Below are 16,192 nucleotides of genomic sequence, written 5' to 3'. Positions count from 1 at the left end.
ATCATCTTTATCAACTTCATGAAATCTGACATATTTTGTGAGATTTGCTAGCTTACTTTGTGATGAATTTTCATTGCACTTGCATTGTATTTTTGAATGACAGTCTGGAAGACACTGGCAAACACAGGCATTAACATAGATGATACTGTAAAGCAGAGAAAGATATGAAAAGAGGCCCTTACTTTTAAGTAAGAGTATTTTATGTTATGACTCAACATCAATAACAGATTGCATGGTCAATGAATACTTGAGTTATGAGGACACTTTGGTATATAGGAATTCAGTGTATGATAATGTTTTCACTCATATGTGGAACTTGAGAAACTTAACAGAAGATCATTGGGGGAAGGGAAGGGGAAAAAAGTTACAAAAGGAGAGGGAAGGGGGCTAACCATAAGAGACTCTTAAATACAGAGAACAAATGGTTGATGGAGGAGTGAGAGAGGGGAAATGGGTGATGGGCATTGAGGGGGGCACTTGTTGGGACGAGCACTGGGTGTTGTATGTAAGTGATGAACCATGGGAATTCCAAAAACCAAGAGCACACTTTACACACTGTTAGCCAATTTGACAATAAATTATATATTTTTTTAAAAAGCATTGTATGATAAAGGTGACTATTTTTTTCATTAAAAAGTTTTTTAAGGTGATTTTAAAAATCAGGAAAAGTAGATCATTCAATAAAATTAAGAGACTAAGAACCTTAATGTAACTAATGCCAGGGCCTTTGAGTCCTGCAAGTTTCATATGCCTCAATAACACAAAAAGTATTGTGTTGTCTTCTTCACGTATAGTATCCTCTCCTTGCCATGGCAAGGTCCAGAACAAAAGGGCAGGAGGATAGTTTCCTGATGCTTATTTTGTTCAGGGCTTTCTTTTTTATTTTTTATTTTTATTTTTTAACGTTTATTTATTTTTGAGACAGAGACAGAGCATGAACGGGGGAGGGGCAGAGAGAGAGGGAGACACAGAATCGGAAGCAGGCTTCAGGCTCTGAGCCATCAGCCCAGAGCTCGACGCAGGGCTCGAACTCACGGACCGTGAGCCGTGAGACCGTGACCTGAGTTGAGTAAAGTCGGACGCTTAACCGACTGAACCACCCAGGCGCCCCAGGGCTTTCTTTTTTATTTGACAGTCATAGTTGGGCTTCTGTACATCACTACCAGCATCTATTTTACAGAAGCCTAGCAACATATCTGCAGAGAAGGAAATCTTATCAGAGGAACCTGATAAGTAGCCGAGCCCTTTCCGTAAAAAACCTTCTCAAGTGTTATGCCGCAGGTTACGGATGTGCTAACGTGCACTTTGAGTGGTGGAGCTCAAGGCCTCCTTAACTCTGGCAGCTGTTATGTAGCCTCTCCCATTTAACTGTGCACTGTACAATGCTTTTCCTTTTCTTTCTATGCCATGAAGTAAAAAAAAAAAAATTCTGGGGAGCACTGTTATAAGCAATTAGCTGTAAACAATGGGAACATGAATAGTATCATTATGCAAACAGAGTCATCTGGTTTAGGGAAGAAAATAGATTGTAGCAGAAAATGGATTGAGGGGGCAGATTAGACTTTTTCCTGAATCTGAATTCACTCTCGTTCTATTTTCACATTAGATCATATCATCAATTTACATTAGTATCAGCCTTGTGCAGTTTTTACTTGTTCCTGGTCCTTTACACATACCTAGATAATTTCCAGGAGGAATGAAGAGTTGAGCAATAGTCATAAAAGAAAAATTAGAGGAAAACATTTGATGTAGGGTTTAGCACAGAAACAAAGAAAGAAATCGGAAAGAAAAATGCTACATATGGTTATATTGAAACAAAAATGATCAGTACATCTAAAAATTCTAAGAAATTTAAAAACAAGCAAATGGGAAGACACAGCAGCATATATGATTTGCAGTAACATTCTTTTTTTTAATGTTTTTTAAAAATATGAAATGTATTGTCAAATTGGTTTCCATACCACACCCAGTGCTCATCCCAACAGGTGCCCTCCTCTATACCCATCACCCACCCTCCCTCCCCTCCCTCCCACCCCCCATCAGCCCTCAGTTTACTCTCAGTTTTTAAGAGTCTCTTATACTTTGGCTCTCTCCCTCTCTAACCTCTTTTTTTTTCTTTTTCTTCCCCTCCCCCATAGACTTCTGTTAAGTTTCTCAGGATCCACATAAGGGTGAAAACATATGGTATCTGTCTTTCTCTGTATGGCTTATTTCACTTAGCATCACACTCTCCAGTTCCATCCACGTTGCTACAAAGGGCCATATTTCATTCTTTCTCATTGCCACGTAGTACTCCATTGTGTATATAAACCACAATTTCTTTATTCATTCATCAGTTGATGGACGTTTAGGCTCTTTCCATAATTTGGCTATTGTTGAGAGTGCTGCTATAAACATTGGGGTACAAGTGCCCCTGTGCATCAGTACTCCTGTATCCCTTGGGTAAATTCCTAGCAGTGCTATTGCTGGGTCATAGGGTAGGTCTATTTTTAATTTTTTGAGGAACCTCCACACTGTTTTCCAGAGTGGCTGCACCAGTTTGCATTCCCACCAACAGTGCAATAGCATTCTACAAATAAAAATCATTCTAACATAAAAGACTAACATCCTGATAGAAAAATAGCCAAATGACATTTGGAGATGATCCACAAATGAGGAGCTGTAAATGAGCAACTAATGTGAAACATCCAGCCACAGAAATAAATACGAATTAATGAACAATTGAGAAAGTTTTTTATTACATAAGAAATTTGGCAGCTATTATTCAAGTTTAGGGGAAATAGGCCCTTATATAAATGCTGGTAGTTATGTAAAGTGATGAGCATTTTTATAGGTCAATTTGGCAATACACTAAAAAATGTCTTAATCTTCATACCTTAGACCTTATGCTTTAATTTAGGAGTTTGGTCAGAAGCAATGATCAGAAATGACATGAAGATACATGAAATGATATTCATCACAGCCTTATACTGTGAAAAATGAGAAGCAATTGAATTCTACAAAAATGAGAATAATGGATTATGGATTATAATATGGAATCCTGGGTAATCACTAAAATAATGTCTTTGGAGAATACGTACGGTATGGAAAATACTGTCTGTAGGCTGCTTAAATTGCATGTACGTTATTTCAAATATACTATATTTCATCTAAGATACTATTATTTGGAAGAGGCATCATTTTCTCTGGCACTAAGAAAGAAAACAATAAAAATAACACCCAAGATATGAAATCTGATAGAAGACCCTGGCATAAAGGTAGGCGGAGTCAGAATAAATGAGAAGTAGACTTGTCTCTGGAAAGGGACAGCAAAGAAACTAGTTGGTCCCCATTCAGAGTGTGGTTCTAATTCCTACCACCACCATGATCCAAAAAACTTCAAGCAGAGAGAAAATGTCATGCTCACAATTGGTAAGTTCCCCAGGTAAGCAAACATCGGTCCTCTGGCCGAAACTGGACTTCATGCAGATAGCAATCTTTTCTTTTGTAACTTTGTCAGTGATTTTTTTTTTTTTAGACACCTTTGCTTCTAAAATGAGTTTCTATATCAGAATTGTTAGAAATGAAAAACTGTGTCTAGCGTGAAAGGCTTATACTAAATATATGCAATTGGAGGGAGATACTCCAAAATTTAGCAGTGAAGCCCAATGTGTTGGATTACATACGTATTTTACAAAACTTCTCCATGAACATTTATTACATATATTTAAAATGTTTACCTTAATTAGGATTCCCATAATTGTTTATAGTCTATTTTCTTAATTTGATCTCCCCTATTAGTATATTTTGAATCATTACCGACCTTTGGCAACAAAGCTCAGGCATTTTAGACTTTCTGTAATTTCAGCACTTTGGAAAAGAGCTGTGTTTATTTTGGCTGCAGACCTGTGGGTTATTACTGTCAGCAGGTGTGTGAAAAGTCTTCCAAAACACTGGATCCCTGCATTGAGGGATCAAAAAGAAAAGAAAAAAGGAGGGGTGCTCAAGAGCACAGGTTCTGGAGTGAGACCCATGCTCCAATTTCAGCTTTGACCCTTCAGTTGTATGACCCTAAGCAAGTTATTTAAGTGGTCGTAAGACTCAGTTTCCTCATTGTTACAACAATGATAATTGTGTAATGGAGAGAATGAAATGAAACAATGTAAAAGGCCCATCATGTAATATCCCTGTTGGGATTCTAAATCAAGGTCTATGAGAGCAACTACTTGAAAATGTGATTTATTTTTAATATCCCTTTGCTCTTCTTCAACGTAGTCACTCAAACAGTGATCATGCGTAAGAGAGACCTTTCAAAATTTATCATCTCTTCAGTGCTTCCCTTTTTAAATTACATATTCTCTATTCCAGCAAATAGAAAAAGGTCGGGGGTGGGGGAGGGGGATACTCATGATGAGCGTAGCCTTGATGCAGAAAACAGAAAGGGAAAATTTCTAGGCCGATTTCACTGAACAAAGATGCAAAAATCCCCAAACCAAAATGGCCAGCAAACCAAATTCTGCAACACACAAGTAAGTATACACCATGACCAAGTTGGATCTATCCAGGAGGAATGTGGGGCTGGTTTGACATTAGAAAAATCCATATAATTTGTTACATTAACAGAACACATGAAATAAATATGATCATCTCATATAGATGCAGTAAACCATCTAATAAAATTCTCCATCCATATATCTTTTTGTAAAAAAGTAATTTTTAACAAACCAGAAGGGAACTTCCTAAATCTGATAAAAATTATGTACCAAAACCCTAAAATAAACATTAATGGTAAGTTCTCTAGTGTGTCCCTATTGGGTGCAGTTTGGAAACCTAAGTTTTGACTTCTTCCTTCATTTTTTTTTAATGTTTATTTATTTTTGAGAGACAGAGACAGAGACAGAGTGCAGGTGGAGGAGGGGCAGAGAAAGAGAGGGAGACAGAATCCGAAGCAGGCTCCAGGCTCCGAGCTGTCATCACAGAGCCCGACGCAGGGCTCGAACTCACAAGCTGTGAGATCATGACCTGAGCTGAAGTTGGACGCTTAACCGACTGAGCCACCCAGGTACCCCTCTTCCTTCATTTCTAAATGACTCTTTTTTTTTTAATTTCTTAAAAATATATATGTTTTAAAATGCTTATTTTTGTGTGAGGGAGAGAGCAGGAAAGGGACAGGGAGAGGGAGACAGAGGATCCAAAGCAGGTTCCATGCTGACAGCAGAGAGCCCAATGTGGGGCTCAAACTCACGAACCTCGAGACCATGACCCAAGCCAAAGTCGGTCACTTAACTGAACCACCCAGTGGTTCCTTCCATTTCTGAAACCAGCTTTTGTTGTTCTTCACTATTAACTGTTTTTGTTCTTTTGAGACTAACGTATTCTCCCATTTTATTTTACTTTGAAATGGTATACCTTTTTAGTCTTCTCATCTCTCTGAAATACATTTTATTGTTATTTTTTTCTAACTATTTTGTCCCCAGATTCTTCCTTTTTATACTCAAGTGTTTCTGCTTCAAAAAGGTAGAAAGTCTAAGTGTGAATTTATTTTTCTCAATATGAATAACATTGAGGTTCAGACCTCAGCTATGATAGTGTTCAAGAATTATCACTGGAACTAGGGTAGTGTCGGTCATTAGAGTGGTGTCAGCGCCCGACTGGGATGTTGTGTTTCACCAATGGAAGCCGGTAAATCTTGAAAATGATTGTCCACAATCAGTCCTGTGTTATTAGAATGTTCCTTACTGTGACTCTAGACATAAAGGCTGGTATAATCTTTTAACTATAGAAGTCTTAGAAATTAATTTTATGCAATACACGTTCGGTAATAATGAGGCTCTGTTGTATGGTGTACCTCCCTGGAAGGTACCAGGAGCAACAGAGAAGAGTGAAAAGCAGACAGTGAGCAGGAGACATTGTTTCTGTGGGCAGTATTGTGGGCTGAATCGTCTTCTCACATTGGAAGAGCTAGCCACGAGCGTTGTGTGTCCACCCCTTCTGTTATTCATCATTGTAAATTTTACATGGTTTCACATTTAAATAAAACCTCAGTTTCAAAAATTATTGTATGTCATATCTCAATAAAACTCAGTCTAGGGGCGCCTGGGTGGCTCAGTAGGTTAAGCCTCTGACTTCAGCTCAGGTCATGATCTCACGGTCCGTGGGTTCGAGCCCCACGTCAGGCGGGCCCTGTGATGACAGCTCAGAGCTTGGAGTCTGCTTGAGATTCTGTGTCTCCCTCTCTCTCTGCCCCTCCCCCACTCATGCTCTGTCTCTCTCACTCTCAAAAATGAATACATGTTAAAAAAATTTTTTTTTAATTTTTATTATTATTTTTTTAACATGTATTTATTTTTGAGACAGAGAGAGAGCATGAACAGGGGAGGGTCAGAGAAAGAGGGAGACACAGAATCTGAAACAGGCTCCAGGCTCTGAGCTGTCAGCACAGAGCCCGACGCGTGGCTCAGACCCACGGACCGCGAGATCATGACCTGAGCCGAAGTCAGACGCTTAACCGACTGAGCCACCCAGGCGCCCCCCCAAAAAATTTATTTTTTATTTTTATTTTTATTTTTTTTAATTTTTTAATTTTTATTTTTTAATGTTTATTTATTTTTGACAGAGAGAGAGAGCATGAGCAGGGGAAGGGCAGAGAGAGAGAAAGGTAGACACAGAATCCAAAGCAGGCTCCAAGCTCTGAGCTGTCAGCACAGAGCCCGACGCGGGGCTCGAACTCACAGACCACGAGATCATGACCTGAGCCGAAGTTGGACGCTTAACTGACTGAGCCACCCAGGCGCCCCCAAAATTTTTTTTTAAATAAAAAGTAAAAAAAATAAAACTCAGTCTAATTATATACAAAATTACCATTTTCATTTTCCACTATGCTTTAATAACATGGAAAAATCAAAATTGCTTTTCCTGGTTTTCCTCAAGGGCAGCTGAATGTACTTCAAATACTATTTAGTTATAAGGCAACCTTATCATATTTGGAGATCGGTAGAATAAATATTGCCTCACGTAGCTGAAATGTTTAGAGAAGTATGCCATTTTCATTATGTTCAGAAAAAATATGTACTTATCGTGAATATCGTGATAAAATATCATATTTTAGTAATAGAGAGATGGGTACAGAAAATTCCTACTTACCTGGAGTAATTTTTAAAGGTATGTCTTGATGAATTTAGTTATTTTAGTTACCTAAGAGTTATATTCTGATTTTAAAAAAACCACTTTTCAAAGAATACAATAAAATATTCACAGCACTACAACTCTGGGGAGCTTAATTTAATCATTGATGGCTCAGGAAGCAGCTCAGAATCTTTCAGTGCCTCCTTTTTTTTTTTTTTTTTCTTAATACAAGGGTCTCAGATTTTATTTTTTTTAGCGTTTATTTTTGAGAAATAGAGACAGAGCACGAGCAGGGGAGGGGCAGAGAGAGAGGGAGACACAGAATCTGAAGCAGGCTCCAGTCTCTGAGCTGTCAGCACAGAGCCCGACGTGGGGCTCGAACTCACAAACCATGAGATCGTGACGTGAGCTGAAGTCAGACACTTAACCGACTGAGCCACCCAGGCGCCCCACAGTGCCTCATTTCATAATGAACCTCAGTACAGGGTAAAATGAAAATTCTTTGAATTTCCTGATTATTTGGATTATGAATAAGCATATATGTTTTGTAAAGGTCATGAAAGCTGTGTTGTATGTGCCCTCATGTATTTTCCTATAATCCTGTCTATCTCTGTTATGGGCATTATAGAAAGGAGAGGTTGAAACTTACCCTCCTCGGTTGGAAGGTAGAAATGAAAATTACTCCGGTTAAACCAGAATTTCTCAAAGAACGACATGTGGACCACCTGTCTTAGAATCATCTAGGGTACTGTTAGAAATGCAGATTCCTGTATCCTTCACCAAACCTGCTGAATCACTTTATCTGGGAAAGATCCCAGGATAGTGACGGGCTCTCCAGGTAATTCTCACAAAAGTTTGAGAATCATTGCCAGATGGCTTCTGGACCTGAGTGAGCAACCTAGGGTAGGCAGCACCAAAACAATTCTTCCCATGAATCCTGATACAGGAAACAAATGACGAAGATTGAAATGGGTGTGCCACTTCCCACAGAGTATGGGAACAGGAAATAATATGTTCTACCGTCAGACCGAAGGAATTTGAGAGGCAAAGTTGGAAATAGTTCAGAGCTATTTCATTCATATTTATAACATAGGCTTACTGAAGGTGTAGATTTCTTATTGTATTTTTCTTTATTGATGTGAAGCAACATGAAATTAGCTGAGCATCATTTGATTCATTTGGAACATGTTTTTATTGTTTAATGCTTTGCTTTTACTTCGAACACTATAGTAAATGTCTTTTGGGGTTTCTTTTCACTAAGTATCTTGAGTTTTCAGAGCTTTAGATGCCAAAGAATTACATATTTTCGTTAATCAAGCCAATTTCACTTGTAGTTCTAGTTATAATTATCTGTTACCACTGGGAGCAGAATATAATGGTATTTAGAAAGAACTTCTTTTTCCCTTTTTTTTCCTTTTATGCCACTGAGGAAAGCTAAGTGGGTGATAGTTCTGTTTGATAGTTTCCATCGGTTTTTCCCATGAGAGTTAGACATGCATAAACCTCCCTTAACCACCTCTCTCCTTCCCCCTTCAACAATCCCCTATCCACCTAACCCCATGTGAAGGGTCAGTCAACAGTATTTATTTATGAAGCACTTATTACACTATGGGAAGTCGCAAAAGAAGACTTTCCTTTTCAATATTCTATTACTGTTGAGAATTCAGTAGTAGAATTCAAATCTCGCTCCACAGCTCTATTATCCCAAAGTTCGCAATACTCACTTCTGCTCCGAGGCAGCCTTCGCTAAGCCACAGGTCGATCATCAAGGCTGACCTTAGTATTTCCTCCACCTGTCTTCTCCAGAATGCTCCCCAGCCATATGCACTGTGGGCCTTCTGGTTTTACCATGAGCTGTTCTTGGGTACGCGTGATCATCAGTTCTGAATCCTAGTCTGCCCCTCTGTTTACAAAAGGAGTGGGTTGAAACCAGACTGCTTTCTCCTTGTCGTTTTGACCTTTCAGCCTCCACAGGCAAGACACTAGCACCTGGTGAAGGAGATTTCAGACAGCATCATTAAGTAGGAGAGATACAGGTTAAAGCTCTGCAGCACTATTTTGGGTTTTCACTTGCATCTCCCAGGGGATAAGATCTCAAGGGTTGGGACCTTTTAGACGGAGCAAGTCACCCTCCTGAATGCTCCTGCCTGCCTTGCTTTCAGTTTTGTATTACCACCTCAAAAAGCCTTCCTTCTCTGAATCTTTCAACTCCCCCTATTCCTCCACTGAAAGGGACGTCCTTGTCTGAGCATATATGTGTACATGTGTATGCGTACATGTAGGTGGAGGATGACAGACAAACTGACTGCAGGTCCTCCAATTCACGTTTCTTATTCAGTAATTCTCTCCAGGCAGCTGTGAGCTGGTGGTTTCTTTGCTGATTAACCCACACGTTAAGCAGGCGCGCACACACACGTTCATATAGATTGTACTGGATGGTATAAAACCCAAATATCGAGAATAGAATAAAGCCACAACATTAGTAAAGTTCATGCCCTGGCTGGTAAATAAATAGGTCTGTAAAGAACTATTTGACATCTTTATGGATCTCTTCAGGAGCCACAAAAGAGCTGGACTAGCTCTTGATGACTTTCTCTCCCTTTCACAGTGGTCACATTGCACACATTTTATTTCAGAATCTGCCTCGGAAAAATATGAGGATGAAAAATATAGGCTTCCCAATTAAACTGAGTTTCAGATAAACTATAAATAATGCTCCATGAAATACTTAGGATATACTAAAAATTATCTGGTGTTCATTTAGAATTCAGATTTATCTGGGTATCCTGCATTTTTTTCTGGCAACTCTTTTCCTACCATAACACCTTGTTTATCTCTAGTCTTACTGCTAATATCTTAAGACTAGGGACTCTACCTCCAATCTGGGTATCTGCACCTGCCTGGGTGGCCTTCCCAGCGCTACTCTTCTGATTTCCCCTCATAGCCTGCTACACACTAAATTTTTTAAAACTGCTGTTTTCATTATGTTTCTCTTCCACACAAGAAAGTGTGATGCTTCCGTTGCTTTCCAAAGCGATTTTCACTGTGCAGTTTTATACTAGATTTTGTGTGTGTCTGTTATGCATTTCCTTGGTGAACCTTTCTCTTTTAACAGAAAAAGAGGTGTCTTTGAGCTATGTGAAGAACTGTGGCTTATACAAAGAAACAAAAGTGGGTGAGATTAGAAACATGCACCTTGCCTCAATGATGACTTTTCCTTTAGACATCAATAGGTTGAAAGCCCCCTCATATCATTCAACTCCTGCCAACATCTTGCAGGATAGGCAGCAGGTCAGGCATTATTACTTTCATTTCAAAGATAAGGTCACTAAATCCCAGAGATGTGAATTGTAAAACAATTACATGGCATAGCCAGAGTTTGAATAGCAATCTGCCAACTGAAGTTGATTTCTCTGTCTACTTTTATGGACCACCAGTGTTGAAAAATATAAAATCAACTTTGATACAATATATTAAACAATATTTAAAAAATTTTTTTTAATGTTTATTTTTTTTTCAACGTTTTTTATTTATTTTTGGGACAGAGAGAGACAGAGCATGAACGGGGGAGGGGCAGAGAGAGAGGGAGACACAGAATCGTAAACAGGCTCCAGACTCCGAGCCATCAGCCCAGAGCCTGGCGCGGGGCTCGAACTCACGGACCGCGAGGTCGTGACCTGGCTGAAGTCGGACGCCCAACCGACTGCGCCACCCAGGCGCCCCTAATGTTTATTTTTGAGAGAGAGAAAGACAGAGCACAAGTGGGGGAGGAGCGGATAGAGAGGGAGACACAGAATCCAAAGCAGGCTCCAGGCTCTGAGCTGTCAGCAGCACAGAGCCCAACGTGGGGCTCGAACCGAGAGATCATGACCTGAAGTTGGATGCTTAACCGACTGAGCCATCCAGGTGCCCCATAAGCTTTGTATATATTTAAGCCTCAGAAAGGTTTCTCTCCCAACCCTGAAGAGATGTTCTCATTCCCTTCTGTCTGGTGGACCTTGTCATTTAGCTGTCAGTTACATATCACAACAATTGGATGTTTGGCCATTTGACCTATAGGGATGGCTTTTTAATGTGGTCACAATGGTGGAATATACCTGTGTTCCATTGCTACTATTCCTCAAATATTTAGAGATTATCAGGGTGTTTCAGGGCTCATTTATAAGTCACAAAATCATTGATATTTTATATTTACTCACTTAAAAGCATAAAAAGGGAATAACTTAATTTGGTTATTCATCGATTCTGCTTGGTTCTAAATTTTGTCTTTTTCCACAAATGTGTTCTCAAAAAAATAAAAATAAAACTTCATTTGCCTCCCAGTCCTCCATACTTTTCCTATCTCTTTAGCCTCACCTTTAAAAAAAAAATTTTTTTTATTTATTTTTTTCATCATTGTAAGTGCACTCTTTATCTCCAGCCCCTTTTTCCCCCATCCCACTCCCACCCCCCCATAACCATCTGTAGTTAAGAGTCTATGACTTTTTTCTCCCCCCTTGCTCATTTGTTTCTTAAACTCCAGTGAAATCATATGGTATTTGTCTTTCTCTGACTTATTTTACTCAGCATTATACTCTCTAGCTCTATCCGTGTTGTTGCAAATGGCAAGAATTTATTCTTTTTTTTTTTTTTTTAATGGCTGAAATATGCCACTTCTTCTTTTCCTGTTTATCAATCGATGGGCATTTGGGCTGCTTTTATAGCTTGCCTATTGTATAATGTATAATGTATATTATTGTATAATAAACATAAGAGTGCAAGTAACCCTTTGAATTAATGTTTCTGTGTTTTTTGAGTAAATACCCAGTAGAGCAATTCTTGGGTCATAGGGTAGTTCTATTTTTAATTTTTTGAGGAATCTCCATACTGTTTTCTACAATGGCCGCACCAATTTACATAGTCACCAACAGTTTAAAAAGAAAATCTATGGACTTCTCATGGCTTGAATATCATTTCTATATCTGCAGCCCAGCCACTCTCTATACATATAACTTTCATATTTAATCACCCAGATGAACATTATCTTGTGTGTCTAAAAGCCATTTCACACTTAACATGTATCTTATGAAATGTCAATTCTGTAATGCTCAGGGGGGAAAAAAAGAAAAAAAAGTTTAGAGACATTCTTTTCTTTCTTTCAAACTTTACATTTGGTATATTAGCAAATCTTGTGGGTCCTGCATTTCAAATATATCTTCAGTTTGATCCCTTTTTGCTACGTCCACTGCTTCCCCACCCAAATCACCATTATCTCTCACCTGGTCTCCCCTTTTGTCTCTGCACTCCTTGACAGAAGAGCCTAAGTTCTCTGTTAAAATGTAAATCAGACTATGTCACTCCGGTGTATAAAGCCTATCAGAGCTTCCCATCTCACTACAAAGAAGCCAAAGTCCTTATAAATGGTCCATAAGACCTTACCTGATTGCCTCTGGGGCCACAACCTTTGATGCTCTCACCACAGTCCCCTTTCACCCTCTTCTCCCCATGCCAGCCTCCTGGACGGTCCTCCTACAGGGCAGGGTGCTTTGGGTGTGGACTTTTTGCTTGCTGTTCCTCCTCTCTCACACACCAGCATGACTTACTTCTTTCTTGTATGTCTTTAATGTTACTTCCCCAACACTTTTAGCAACCTTCCCTGCCTTATTTCTCTTATTTGCAGTTACCACCTTAACATACTAAATATTTTAGGGGTGCCTGGGTGGTTCAGTCGATTGAGCGTCTGACTTCGGCTCAGGTCATGATCTCTTGGTCCATGAGTTCAAGCCCTGAGTCAGGCTCTGTGCTGACAGCTCAGGGCCTGGAGCCTGCTTCTGATTCTGTATGTGTCGCTCTCTCGGTCCCTCCCCCGCTCATTCTCTCTCTCCCTCCCTCTGTCTCTCAAAACTAAACCAAAAAAAAAAAAAAAATTTGTTTTTGAACATTAAAAAAACATACTAAATACTTTGCCAGCTTATCTTATTTTCTACCCAGCTCACGGTAAGCATAAGTAAATATTTGAATAAATGAATGTGAAGATGATTTTCCTGTGTTGGAGAGATTTTAAAAATTTCATCATGTATTTTGATGCAAATCTAAAAGTGGTTTTCACAAAACAGTTTGAATAATCATCCAGCAGTGTGTGCAGCCTTCTAATATGATTACTTTGAGGAAGTAAAGACTGAAAAACATATTTGATAACATATTTACTATTAGCAAACATGGATGTAAATATAAAAAGTATTGGAAGAAAACACACATTGAATGTATTATTAAATCTGAACTGACTTCCTTAAGAGGTGATTATGAATACAAATGTAGGACTCTAAGCTGTGCAGAGAAACTATGAGTCATTTCAGGCACAGGAAATCATGTCAGATAAAGCTGAAAGGCAAAGAGTGACTCTGGTGATTGAAAGTTGCTAAGTGATGATAAAGGTTAATAGTATTATATTGATATTTATTAAGGACATAGGTACATAGGTAGCATGGGATTGTGCTAAGTGTCATGCATGGTGGTATCTTTATTTTTTCATTCTACAGAAAGAACAAAGAATGTCAAAGCTTAGGCAAAGTTAAGTAGCTTGCCTATTGTCCCATGGGCTTTCATGGTGGAGGCCATGCATGAATTTAGATCTATCTGATGCCGAAGCTCAAGTCCCTGACTACTGAGTGGAGCTGTATCTGATTATGAGATTAAGTTCTAATGGCAGCTCGCAGAGTGAAATTTAGGCAGAGGTTAAACTACTGCAGAGAATCCTGTAAGGGGACCATTTTGGAGAGCAACATGCCATTACCCAGAAAGCCCAGCACAGCCGGGATTTCCTCTACTACTGGATCAGGTTGCAACTGCTTTGGCTGAACATATGAAGGAGGTAGTTTGCAGTCAGGGGCAAGTTGTGCGTGGTTCGAAAAATACCTGTAAACACTGGATGCACACACTGTGGGGTTAGATGCTCTCGACAGAAGAAGCACTAAGAGACTGAATGAAAGTAGAATCAAGTCTCCCATCAGAATTTTCCTGTGCAGTTTCAACTGTTCATTCTCGCTCCTTCCCCTTCGCTCTCTTTTCTTCTGTAGGTGTATATGGTTGATGTAGCATATATCACTTTACGTGATACGATCTTGCTAACAGTCAAGCAGCTTCGCTGGTCTAGAGAGGATTATTTAATGGTCTACAATATTGAAAATCTTGTCAAAATAGTTATTGTTTGTTGTAGCGCAGCCACATATCCAAAGCTGGGAGAATCGGGTAGTGCATCCATCGTGGGAATACATCAACTATCTCCAGAATTAACAAAAGGGATGGCTTCCACTGTGTAAAAGAAGATTTCAAGTGTCTCCGTGAGCCAGTCAGCATTGACTCTGTGTCCCTCACGTTGTTGAGAATAGTTCTCCTCGACCCCACTCCCACCCCAGCACATTGAGGCAAGGGGCACGCTTCTACCAATATAGAAGTGTTCTCGGCAGAGCTGAGTCACGCCGTTCTACTTCCCAGATTAGGAAAGCAGAATCTGTGGAGTTTGGATTGAGTGTAGTCTGGAACACCTTCTCCTGGATCGTCTATGACATCCTCCAATGACATGATTTCCTTACTCTCCAATCATCGCTATTGGTTTGAAACAACGGCACTTGATAAATGTTCACTGAACTTAAGTACCAACTTAGGGTTTCTCCCCCTAAATTAGGGGCTTTTGAATCCTATCCAGTCCTAACCTGTCCATTCTCCTGTTTGCAGTTGTTGGCATCTACCCAAGATGTTCCTTGGGGTATGTGGAGGAGAAGCTGTCCCAAAGCTCTGTGTAGTGGCCGAGAGGATCTCACTGAAGAGCTGAGAACAGCATGTCAGAGAGACCACCGCTTGAAAGCCTGTCGTGCTTACAGACTCCTTTCGAAAGAGGCCACCCCGACCACAACCCGCCAAGCAGGTAGCAACGCAGTCTGTTTCTTCAGCATGGGTGACCATGTTGTCTAGCATGTGAGCCGTCCATCCTAGCCACAGATGGAGCAGGAGAGGACACCTGGCTCAGAGGTAGCCAGCCTATGGGCTGCTCAGTGGCTTCCGAGATAGCCTCCAAGGAGAGCTTTCCCCTAAAAGGACAATGGTGACAGATTCTCTCCTCGGGGACATTTGATAGTAGACAGAGAACTGGCAGCAAGTGGGAACAGGATGGAAAGAGCTGCGGTTGTTTGTGCACCTTGAATTATGGCCGCATTCTGAAGGCATCTGACAAAGAGCTGACGCAGAGGTGTGCCGGGGCTGGCCCTTACAGGCCCGAGAGCTGGTGCGTGCATCTCTTCCCAGCTCTGCCGTGGGTCGGTGGGAACACTGGCACCACATAAACTGGTTTTTGTTACAGCTGAGATCTCCCGCCTCCAGATCTGGTTGTTCAACATTTATTTACCAGCACATCGCTGGGCAGAGGGAGGGATGGGAGCAGGGGAAGCAGTCACCTCTTCTTCTGGGTCCTTTGTCTGAAAAGCAAACAGTGCTTAAGGTAGTATGTTGCTGCGGTTGGTATTAAGATCATAATAAAAAAGACATTAGAGAAAAGGTTCCTGATGCCTATCAAAGGCACAGGCCCCCACCTCCCAGGCCCACAAAGGACGACCTGACAAGCCGGTTAAGCCTCAGGTCTTATTTCCACATGTATCCTTTACCCCTGTGACTTGAGGCAACTTGAGGGCACACGGTTACTTCAAACCGCAAGAGCCTGATGAATACAGTTTTTGAGTGCCTTTTTTTTTTTTCTTTTAAATGTAGGGAGAATAGGACAGATCAGTACAGTCAAAAGACTAGATATGACTTTGGAATGAGGCTTGATCCCCCCATACTACTTCCCCCCTTCCTAGTAACGTAATTTATCATCTATGCCTCAGTCTCCTTAGCTGTAAAATAGGGATGAAAAATAATAAGCTCAGAGATGTTTGTAGGGATTACATAAAGTACCAGGTGTAAAACACCAGCAGAGCTCCTGGCACTTGTCATGCATTTAAGTAAACTTAGCTCTTTCTCCGCTCTTCAACAGACTTCTCGAAGCCTTTACAACAGCTGCTGCTTTTCTGTCAAGTCGGCAGAATCGACACAATTACTTCACTCTCCACTCACACTA

General features: G+C 40.3%; 1 long non-coding RNA gene across 3 annotated transcripts in view; it reads right to left on the bottom strand.

Annotated features, from left to right (window-relative positions):
- The window catches only part of LOC131519268 (uncharacterized), a 28,202-nt gene that overhangs the window by 10,221 nt on the left and 1,789 nt on the right, over positions 1–16,192 (bottom strand). For all 3 annotated transcript variants that reach the window (XR_009265567.1, XR_009265565.1, XR_009265566.1), the window contains exons 2-3: positions 13,999–15,554; positions 8,829–9,093 (exon numbers count right to left, since the gene is read on the bottom strand). This is a non-coding gene — a long non-coding RNA (uncharacterized LOC131519268). The remainder of the gene's footprint in view (positions 1–8,828; positions 9,094–13,998; positions 15,555–16,192) is intronic.

The sequence above is a fragment of the Neofelis nebulosa genome, chromosome 8, assembly GCF_028018385.1.
Source record: "Neofelis nebulosa isolate mNeoNeb1 chromosome 8, mNeoNeb1.pri, whole genome shotgun sequence".
Taxonomy (NCBI): Eukaryota; Metazoa; Chordata; class Mammalia; order Carnivora; family Felidae; genus Neofelis; species Neofelis nebulosa.
Note: the sequence above shows the minus strand (reverse complement) of the source record. Positions and strands in the feature narration are given on the sequence as shown.